The sequence below is a fragment of the Podarcis erhardii genome, assembly GCF_964252035.2.
Source record: "Podarcis erhardii genome assembly, chromosome: 2".
Taxonomy (NCBI): domain Eukaryota; kingdom Metazoa; phylum Chordata; class Lepidosauria; order Squamata; family Lacertidae; genus Podarcis; species Podarcis erhardii.
The window spans coordinates 110,682,593-110,694,588 of NC_138498.1; positions in this window are offsets into that span (position 1 = coordinate 110,682,593).

The window sequence follows — 11,996 nt, forward strand, 5'->3', positions numbered from 1 at the left end:
GCAACTGTTGTTAATTCTTAAGGGACACTTTGAAAGTTGGGAAAGACTATGACTTTAAAGATAAACATAGTGTCCCCCTAGAGGAACATTGAAACTGTGCATTTACTGGGGGAATTTTCCATCTCTGACTTCGGGGATTTTCCACGGGAAGAGTTGACCGTGGGACTGACCTTGACTCACAGACAGAAGTGGGATGACAGGCAGAACAACAAGGTCATCTAAAACCAAAACACAGCAGCCTAGCATAATTTCTCAGCTACGCAGATCATCTGTTCCCAGTCTTTCTGTGGCACAGGAGGAAGAGTTAGATAAAATTAGGCCTAAAGGAATGGCTTCAGGAGAGGATTTTACCTCGGTGTTAAATAAAATTTATGAAAAATTGGATGGCCTAAGTAAGCAAGTGACTGAACAATCAACTAAAATTGACCAAAACACGGCTAGTATTAATAATTTGAGCCAGCAAGTTAATTTAAACACACAATCTATTGGGAAATTATTGGAAGATACTGCGTCAAACCGTAAAATGGCTGAGGAGGCTAAAGAGAAAGTAGAGGCTGTGCAAGAAGAAATAAAGCCGATGCGTAAACAGATTGGAGAACATCAGGCACTTCTGTCTATGATAGAACTGAAAAATAAAGAGAATAATTTGAGGATCAGGGCAGTACCAGAACTTGAAAAAGTGAATTTAATTGAGTACTTGACACAGGAATTTGCAGAATTTTGGTCTCTGGAAGAGGATAAAGCCTTTAAGATAGTAAGTGCATTCAGACTTGGAAAGGGAGGGAGGAAAATCAAGTCGAGAGACTGTTTGATCTCCCTCAGAACGAAGGAGGAGAGAGATAAGATACTGAGTGTGCACTTTCAGAAGACCTTGGAGATCAAAGACTCAAGAGTGGAAATTTAGAAGGATATTCCGAAACATCTACTTGAACTCAGAACTAATTACGGAGATTTAGTGGCCCTATTGAGAAGCAGTAAAATTGTTTTTAGGTGGGAATTCCCCCAGGGGCTGTCTTTTACTTTCAAAGGGAAAAAAGTTAGAATAAGATTAGTTGAAGACAAGGGAAAAAATTTGAGTGATTACGGAGAAGACCTTCAAAAAGGGATTGAGGAAGAACTAAGAGCCTTAAGATCTGGACCATTAAGCTCTGTACTAGCACCTTTGGGAACTGACAAGTCTGGGAAAGTGATACCACCGTCAAAGGAGGAAGAACTTTTGGGAGCAGTAGGAGGGAAATAGAACTACCACATTATGTCTCTGCAACTATTAAGTTGGAACATTCATGGTTTGAACTCCCCAGAGAAGAGGAGGAAAGTTTTCCATTTATTAAAAAAGGAACAATTGGACTTAATTTGTCTACAGGAAACACGTGTGATTAGGCTACACAGGAAAGTATTGATTAATAAAAGACTGGGCCAAGAGTTTATCTCATCGGACAAGGTTAAAAAGAGAGGAGTTGTCATTTATGCGAAAGAAAGCCTATCACCAAAATTTCTTTTTAAAGATGAACAAGGAAGAATTTTGGCAATTGAAATTCAAGCCCAAGGAGAAAAATTTTTGATTTTAGGAATCTATGCACCAAATGAGGGGAAATCGGAGTTTTACAAGAAGTTGCATGAGACAATGTTGGATTATATGGACTACAACAACATCATCATGATGGGAGATATGAATGGAGTGGTATCCATGAACATGGACAAGGCACAGAAACAGTTTGTAACAAAAGAGGGCAGACTAGCGAAAACGTTTTTTGAACTGACTGACAATATGGACTTGATTGATATCTGGAGAACTAAGAACCCCCTAGGAAGAGAAGGTACATTCTTTTCTGAAGCCAAAATGACATGGACTAGAATTGACCAAATATGGATAACTAGAGGACTGGCACCTAAGACAAGAAAGGTGGAAATCTGCCCAAAAACTTGCTCTGACCATAATGCTGTAAAGATGGAAATGAAATTAACTCCAATCGGTTCCTTTAGATGGAAGATGAATGACACCTTACTAAGAGACCAAGAGATTATCAAGAAGGCCCAAAAGACGTTGAGAGACTATTTCAAAGTAAACTTGAAAACTACGGTTGAAAGAAGAGTAATCTGGGACGCAAGCAAAGCGGTTATGAGAGGGTTTCTGATTCAATAGAATGCAATAAAAAAGAGAACTCAAAATGAGAAAAAAGAAAAAATTCTGGAGAAAATAAAAGGAGAGAAGAAATTAAGATCGAAACCAAAGTCACAAGAGATTCTGAGAGAAATTAAGTTATATCAAGTACAATATATGAAACTGATAAATCAGGAAGTAGAATGGAAAATTAAACAGATGAGACAAAAGACATTTGAGTCGGCTAATAAATGTGGAAAACTGCTAGCGTGGCAGTTGAAAAAAAGACTGAAGTTAAATACTATTACAAATCTTGAGATAGAAGGAAAGGACATTCAGAATCCAGTGGAGATTAGAAGGTGCTTCCAGAGATACTTTAAGCAACTTTACACACAAGGGCCACAGAAAGAGACTGACATAGACCAATTTTTAAGAACCAACGGATTACAAAAAATTTATCAGGAAAAAAGGATAATGCTGAACCACAAAATTACAGAACAGGAGATTGAAGGTGCCATTCAGAATATGCAACTGGGGAAATCTCCAGGACCAGATGGGTTAACTGCAAAATATTATAAATCTTTGAAAGATTGGTTAATTCAACCATTAAAGCAGGTTTGCAACGAGATTTTGGAGGGGAAGAAGGTGCCTGAGTCGTGGAAATAAGCTTTTATTACACTTATACCGAAAACTGAGTCTGAAAAGACACAACTTAAGAATTACCGCCCCATATCCCTGTTAAATGTGGATTACAAAATTTTTGCTGACATTTTGGCTAATAGATTAAAAAAGGTACTTGTTGAAGAGATACATAAGGACCAAGCTGGCTTTCTCCCAGGTAGACACTTGTCTGACAATACAAGAAATATAATTAACATTTTGGAGAAATTACAAGTGAATATTAATATAAAAGCAGTTTTAATTTTTATTGATGTGGAGAAGGCCTTTGACAATATTTATTGGAAGTTTATGAAGAAAAATCTCCAGGGAATGGGGGTGGGACAAGGGTTTGAAAATGGTATATGTGCAATTTATTCAGAACAAAAGGCCAAATTGATAGTTAATAATGTGGTGACAGAAGAATTCAAGATAGAAAAAGGAACACGACAGGGTTGCCCTATCTCTCCATTACTTTTTATTTTGGTCCTGGAGGTTTTGCTGAACATGATTAGAAGGGACCATCTGATTAAAGGTATTCGGGTCGGAGTTAAACAATATAAATTGAAAGCTTTTGCAGATGACCTGGTTTTGACATTACAGGAGCCAGAATCTAGTACGAAAAGGGTATTAGAACTGATTCAAGAATTTGGTCATGTGGCAGGATTTAAGTTGAACAAGTCAAAAACTAAGGTTTTGGAGGAAAATTTAACACCAATGGAAAAAGAAAGGTTTCAGAATGAGACAGGTTTGACTGTGGTTAAGAAAGTGAAATACCTGGGGATTAACATGATAGCAAAAAAATTGAATTTATTCAAAGACAATTATGAGAAATGATGGTTAGAAGTTAAAAAAGATTTAGAAGTTTGGTCAAAATTGAAGCTTTCCTTGTTGGGTCGTATTGCAGCTATAAAGATGAATGTTTTGCCAAAAATGTTATTTTTGTTTCAAACTTTGCAGATTGTGGACAAGATGGACTGTTTCAAGAAGTGGCAGAGAGATATTTCTAGATTTGTCTGGCAGGGCAAAAAGCCCAGAATAAAATTTAAAATATGACTGATGCAAAAGAAAGAGGTGGGTTTGCCCTGCCAGACATTAAACTTTACTATGAATCAGCAGCGTTCTGCTGGTTGAAAGACTGGCTGCTTCTTGAGAACACAGACATTTTGGACTTAGAAGGATTTAACAACGTTTTTGGGTGGCATGCATATTTGTGGTACGACAAGGTTAAAGCACATAAAGCATTTAAAAACCATATTGTCAGGAAAGCATTGTTTAATGTCTGGATAAGAAACAAAGATCTATTGGAAAACAAAACCCAAGGTGGCTGTCACCTATGGAAGCAAAGGCTTTGAAAAGACTCAATATGGAGGCCAAATGGCCGAAATATTGGGAGATATTAGAACAAGAAGGAGATATATTGAAATTGCAGAGTTTCGAGAAACTAAAAGACAAAGTGCGAGATTGGTTGCATTATCATCAAATTAGAGAGGCCTATAATTTGTACAAAAAAATGGGCTTCCAGGTGGAAAAATCAAAATTGGAAACAGAACTGTTAGAACCTAAAACTAAGATACTATCAAGAATGTATAACTTGCTGTTAAAATGGAACACACAGGATGAAACGGTTAAATCAGCTATGATTAAATGGGCACAAGACATTGGTCATAACATCATGTTTGCTGACTGGGAAAAGTTGTGGACCACCGGTATGAAATTTATGGCATGTAATGCGCTAAGAGAGAATATTATGAAAATGATTTACAGGTGGTACATGACCCCAGTCAAGCTTGCAAAAATTTATCATTTGCCTGATAATAAATGTTGGAAATGTAAAGAAACTGAGGGTACATTCTTTCACCTTTGGTGGACGTGCCTAAAGATTAAGGCTTTCTGGGAAATGATCTATAATGAACTGAAAAAGGTATTTAAATATACCTTCCTTAAGAAACCAGAGGCCTTTCTCCTGGGCATGGTTGGCCAATTGGTGTCAAAGAAAGATAGAACATTTTTTATGTATGCAACAACCGCAGCAAGAATACTCATCGCAAAGTATTGGAAGACACAAGATTTGCCCACCCTGGAAGAATGGCAGATGCAAGTGATGGACTATATGGAGATGGCAGAAATGACCGGCAGAATCCGAGACCAGGGAGAAGAGTCGGTGGAAGAGGATTGGAAGAAGTTCAAAGTCTACCTGCAGAAACATTGTAAAATTTTTGAATGTTAAAATGATGTTGGATATAAAAATAATATGGCATTAGTGATAAAGTTAAAAAGTGTATGCAAAAATGACTAAAAGAAAAGGGGCAAAAGACTAGAGTAATATTATGTCAAATTTAAATAATATGGCACAAGGGATTAAGTTATAAGGAATAGGTAAGAATCGATTTAAAAAGAGAAGAAAGATAGGAGACATAATAGAGTGAACTATATAATTATAAATGAGATTTGAAAGAGGGTAAGGATTTGCTGAATTTGATTGGCTAAAGAGGAAGTCAAGAAAGAAGGGTTAAACAAGTATGAAGTTAAAAACGGGATTTTTTCTTTTTTATGTTTTTATTGTCTTTTTTGGGGTATTTTTTCTCTTTTATGTATTATTTTGTATGTCTATTTTCTTTTTCTTTGTTGTATGTATCATAAGTGCTTTTTTTTGTAAAACTTTAATCAACATCTTTCCCCCCAAAAAATCTTTCTGAAGGCCTTGTCTTCTTCAGCCCAGGTAGGCCTTGGAATTCAGAATGCTTTGGAACTGAATTAACGCGACAGAAGCAAGAGGATGGGCAATGAATTCTGATTGCTTGCTTGGAACAGAAATGTATTTGGAAGACACTGTGCTGAAGAGGTATATTTGCAAAAAGCAAAAAAGCCTCACAGCCCACTCCACAAATTAAAGCAACCTTAACAAACTACAGCTCCCAGAATTCTTTGGGGGAAGTCATGACTGTTTAAAGTGGTATAGTGCCCTTGAAGGACAGAGATGCCCTTGAAGGACAGAGATGCCTTTCTAAATCTTGGTTGCCAACCTCATCTCTGGTGCCAAGCCAGGTCTAGAGGTGTGAGACTGCATGTCTGCTGCCGCAACTGATTCCTGTATAAAATATACACCACGGTTTGGTTGAAACAGCACTCTTTACACTTACCTGGTTTGCACATGATGTTAATGTGCCAAGGGTGGAGAACTTCAGACCCGGGGGGCCAAATGCACATGTGGTCTGTGGTCCTCTGAATTCACTGCTCTGAATCCATGGCTCTGCTTCGCCCCTTAGCAAGCGCGGATGTACGTTTCAACTCTTGACAATGCCTCCTCCCTCTTTGGTAGAAGGCAGATAGTTGTGTGTGTATCAGATATAACTTCCTCTAGAAAGGCAAAAGTTGCGCTCCTTGTTTGACCCACCTTTGCCTCTCTCACCCTGCCCAGCCCTGGCATGTGGCCTCTGGAAGGCGATCCAGGAGGGAATCTGGCCCTTGGTCTGAAAAACAGTGGAAGCTTCCAAACTGACAGTTGTGCAAGAGCATGCATACCTAAGGCCTGCCCACTGTGAGATTTTGACCAGCTTCTGCTCATCTGAAGCCGAAGCTGATACCGGCCCATCTTATCTTGAGCCCAAACAGCGTAGTCCACACAGCAGAAGGATAAGCGGTATGTGCCACATTCTTAATTTTTTATTTACACTTCTATGCTGAGAGAATACAAACATGCATCTTGCCTCTGCGAGAGCAGAGAAGCAACTCCTCTCGGAAACAAAGAACACCGAGAGAAACAGTGAAAAACAGGAAACCAGTGAACGTCACATCCAGTCTCCCATTCCCGTGGGAACCCAACAGTAACGCTGACTGTGGAATGTAAACAACTGTCTTGTGACAAGCATTCTGCTGCACAGTGAAGGAAGCAGAAACCAACATCCTCCCTCTTTCTGTGAACATCACTGGGCAGCGTGTTCGTATAATATCAGTACAAACCCAACTTCTGCACATAGGTACAGTGTTGATCCCTTGACACAATCTTGGACAATACATCAGCAGGAATTTCATTACCTGGCATATAGGACACCGTTATGAGTCCCTTCTGAATACGTTCCCTAGCATGTTGCAGTTTCAATTGCAAATGCTTCGTGCTTTGCTTACAACCTTCAGAATTCAGCAAAGCCAAACATGCTTTATTGTCCTGGTAAACCTGGATTGGACATTTGACAGGAATTTTCATGTCTTTGCACAATTGTAACAACCATTCACAATCTTTAAGTGAATAAGACCGTGCATTCAGTTCAGCTTCACAAGTACTTAAGCTAACTGTTGTTTGCTTCTTGCATGACCAATCAAATAGACCCTGATTGTACATGTAGCAAACTCCAGACGTACTTTTCCTGTCTGTAGTGTCACTTCCAAAACTTGCATCTGCAAATATCTCAAGGCCACCAGACTTCTGATTGTTAAATCTCAGTCTGTAATGCATAGTGCCTTTCAAGTAGCGTGCTATGCGTTTCAGAGCTTTCCAATCCTTAACAGTAGGATTGTTGACTTGTTTGCTTAGCAAATTGCAGCTAACAGCAATGTCAGGTCTTGAACACCTGGCAATGAGGTTTAGTTTGCCTAGCACACTTCTGTAAAGTGTAGTGTCAGAAAATGCTTCTTCAGTGTCATCTACCTGATAACCTGTTGTCATCGGTGTGTCTACAGGGTTAGCATCCATCAGGTTTAGTTTGCTTAACACATCAGCAATTTTCCGTGACTGGTGTACTACTATGTTACCATCTTGATCTCTCTCTATTTCCAGAGATAGGTAGTTGTTTACCTCACCAAGATCTTTCATGTCAAAGTGCTCTTTCAGTTCAACTAGGGCGTTATTGTACATTGTGACATCCTTCCAAAAGAATAAAATATCATCAACATAAAACAAGCAATACAGCTTCTTTTGCCCCTCCTCTTTGACAAGTACACACGGATCAGCTTTCCCTTGCTGAAAACCTAGAGAAAACAATACTTCAGTGAGTTTTGTGTGCCAACACCATGCACTTTGTTTGAGACCATAAAGGGATTTCTTCAGAGCACAAACAAATCCCTGTTTTACCTGTACGCCATCAGGTGAAAGCATATAAAGAGATTCAGCTAGAGACCCGTACAAAAATGCTGTATTCACATCATGGTGAATAATGTGTAGATTCTCCTCTGCAGCCAGCTTGAGCATAAGCCTAATGCTTTCATACCTCACGGTGGGTGAGTAGGTCTTGTGATAGTCTTCACCTGGTACCTGTGAAAAACCTCTGGCTACCAATCTGGCTTTGTGTCTGACTATCTTGCCATTTTGATCAGTCTTCGCTTTGAAGACCCATTTGCTTCCAAGCAGTTTCATTCCTCGAACTACTGGAACATGCTCCCATGTTTTGTTCCTCTCAAAGGAATCAAGCTCAGCCTTCATGGCATTTAACCATGGCTCAGCATCCTTTGAATCCAAATCCTGGATTTCTTGGAAACTTGAAGGTTCAAATACCTTCTTGGAGCTTTTAACAGCTGCTACTGCTGTCTTAGCAAATTCATCAGCAAATCTCTTTGGAAGTCTGCCTTTTGTGGCTCTTTCTGACCTGTGAATTAGCCGTAGGTCTTCGACACTCTCCTCTTCCTTCTTAGGAGAAAAGTGACCTATTGTGAACAATGGTTCCTCCAATTCTTGATCAGAGCTTTCAGAGGGTCGCATAGAGGCTTTCGCACTCTTGAAATCCTCTGAATCACCCGATTCAGTTTCACACTCAGAATCAGGACCTTCATCAGTGGGTGTGGGTTGTTGCGGCAGCTGTGGCTGTTGCTGCTGCTTTTGCTGCTGCCTATCCTCAGTCTCATCACTGTCATCAGGATAACATTGGAAAATTCCCACATTCTCCCCCCGCTTTGCATTGTACTCAACACTTCTTGTGAGCCTAATTGTCTTAGAGTCAGTCATCATTCTGTAAGAACCTTTCTGATAACCTAGAAAGATACCATGCAATCCACGCTTGCCTAACTTGGAGCTTTGTGGTGTGTGAGCCCACATGTCAGAACCAAAAATTCTCATGTGTTTGATGTATGGCTTCTTGCCAAACATCTTCTCATAGGGGGTACAACCAATCACTGAAGATAACCTGCGATTATAACTAAACAAAACATGAGAGAGATTCGGCCCAATAACTCTCTGGAAGATTGGCATCATGCAGCAAGGTTTTTAACCCTTGAAGCAATGTCTGATTTGCCCTCTCACAAAGTCCATTCTGCCATGGTGAACGAGGACTAGACAAATCGTGTTGAATTCCTTTCTCAGTCAGAAAAGCTTCAAACTGCTGAGAAGTGAATTCCCCCCCGCGATCAGTGAAAAGAGTCTTTATCTTCTTACCATGCACATTTTCCAACCAAGCACAGAATTCCTTGAACCTTGGAAGAGCCTCTGATTTTTGCTTGAGATTGTACACATAAGTATACCTGGAAAATGCATCAATGAGAACCATAAAGTACCTGTTTCCACCCAAAGAGGGCGACAGTGAACCAACTAAATCAGCATGAACAACTTGGAATGGTTCTGTAGCTTGCCTACTAGACACCTTACCTTTTGCAGCCATTTTCACTTTGTTTGCTGCGCATGCCTTACACTTCATGTGGTACCTGCAGGGTTTAATAGTCATACCTTCAACCAAGGCAGGCATTTTAGATACTGCCTCAAAATGCAAATGACCAAATTTCCTGTGAAAATCATGAATACATCTTGCATGCAAACCTTTGTTGGAACCTGCAATGCAACAAGCTTCATCCTGCACATTATCATCAAAATACAAAACAAACAAACGATCAACATATTCAGCACGCAATACATAATCGGTTTTCTTTGTGATGGTGCACTTCTTGTTCTTGAAGGAAACTTCAATTTTCCGTTCATTCAGTTGCGCAACACTGAGTAGATTGTGTGTGGCATCTGGAACGTAAAGCACATCTTGTATCGACAAGTCCAAACTGTGAAGAACAACAGTTCCGTAGCCTTGACTGGAGATCGTGTGGTCATCTGCCTGGTGAATCCCACCTTCCTGTGGTGTAAATGACACGAACAGTCGCTTATCGTTGCATAAGTGGTGCGTTGTGCTCAAATCCACAACGAAGAAAGATCTAGACGTCTTCTGGACCTTTGCAACCTTTGGAGTGAAGTGTGAGACCATTGTGCTGCGTTGTCCTGGACACCGGACCTTTTCCTTTTCCTTTTCCACACAATGAGCTTTCGCTGCGCTGCTCTGTCTTGGCCCTAGGAAATCTGCATTCCCTCTTCATATGGCCTAGATTTCCACATGAGTAGCATTTCACTGCCTTCAAAGCTTTGGTGCCATCTGGTGGTTCCACTGCATTCTGGGATGACGTCTGTGAAGACTCCCCCTTACTGATGCAGCTAGCACCCCGGCGGTCTGCTTCATTCAGAATCACGGCAGTAACATGGGCTACTGTGAGCTGAGCAGTTGGCTGAACAGCAATCTGAGTGGCAACGGACTCCCAACTTGAACCCAAAGAATGTAGTATCATGAAGGAATACACAGCCTCTGGAAAGGTGAGTCCTCTCTGTTGCAGCTCATGTCTCAGATTCTGCATCTCCATCAGATGTGTACGCACATCTGCACCTTCAGCAAGTGCCATATCATGCAGCTTGGCATAGTAGAACAAAGAAGCACCAGCTTCTGTTCTCAAATGAGAATCTTTCAAAGTGTCCCAAATTTCTCTGGCTGAGGTCTTGCCACGCAACAGACAGAGCTCTTCTGGGGAGACTATCAATGTAAGTGTTCCCCTTGCTTTGGAATCCTTAGCTGCCCATTCATCTGTTATTGGAGCTTTGGAATCCCGAAAGCATCTGCCAGCCTTTCGTTAGCCATCTCTGCTGCTTTAAATCAAGCTGTGTCTGTGTCTACTGCAGCTTCATTCCAAAAGCACTTTTAAAAAGGTACTTTCGGTTTTTCAAGCCTCCCAAGCCTGTGAGCCTGTGCCACGGCAAATGGCTTTAAAAGTTCAAAGTCCAGCCATAAAGCCATTAATTAGGAGCTGGCAGGTTGCCCGGAGCATGATCACATACCTCTCATCAATCATCTTGACGCACAGAGCAGATAACGTCCGATCCGTCCCTCTGCATTCCAATTCCGTTTTTCTGGGCCCATAACCAAAAATATGAGATTTTGACCAGCTTCTGCTCATCTGAAGCTGAAGCTGATACCGGCCCATCTTATCTTGAGCCCAAACAGCGTAGTCCACACAGCAGAAGGATAAGCAGTATGTGCCACATTCTTAATTTTTTATTTACACTTCTATGCTGAGAATACAAACATGCATCTTGCCTCTGCGAGAGCAGTGAAGCAACTCCTCTCGGAAACAAGGAACACCGAGAGAAACAGTGAAAAACAAGAAACCAGTGAACGTCACATCCAGTCTCCCATTCCCGTGGGAACCCAACAGTAACGCTGACTGTGGAATGTAAACAACTGTCTTGTGACAAGCATTTTGCTGCACAGTGAAGGAAGCAGAAACCAACATCCACATCCCACTGAACTATGCTAGGCCATGACTTCTGTCATTCCTGGCCATTGGCCACGCCAGTAGGGGCTAATGGGAGTTGGAGTTAAGGAATGGTTGAGGGAACTATGGATATACTATGAAAAAAGCAAGACTTTTAGAAAGATGTTATCACAGCTGTAGGGCTTGTGCACATTTCCCTTCCCTTTGATGGGATCTCAGCACTCGAGATGCTGCTTAGATTTGTTTATCACCCATCTGTTGGTTTCTACTTCCTTCACTGTGCAGCGAAGTGCTTGTCACGGGACAATGTTTTGCATTCCACAGTCAGAGTACTGTTGGGTTTCCCACGGGAATGGGAGACTGGATGTGACGTACACTGGTTTACTGTTTTTCACAGTTCTCTCGGTGTTTCCGAGGAGAGAAGAGTTGCTTCTCTGCTCTCGCAGAGGCCAGATGCATGTTTGTAATCTCTCAGCATTGAAGTGTAAATAAAGTAAAGTATGTGGCACGTACTGCTCATCATTCCGCTGTGTAGAAGAGTCTGCAAATACAACACCATCACCCCCTCCCATTTGCTAGTGGATTCATTGCTACAGAGTTCTTGTGTATATGGTTGCATACAGGTACTAGTGGCAGTGTTGCAGTGTCTTCCCCCCCAACCCACCCATGCAATTATGGTGGTTTTTAAAAAAAGAAAAGGGGGTCTTTTTCCAGGGGTACTCAAGGTTAC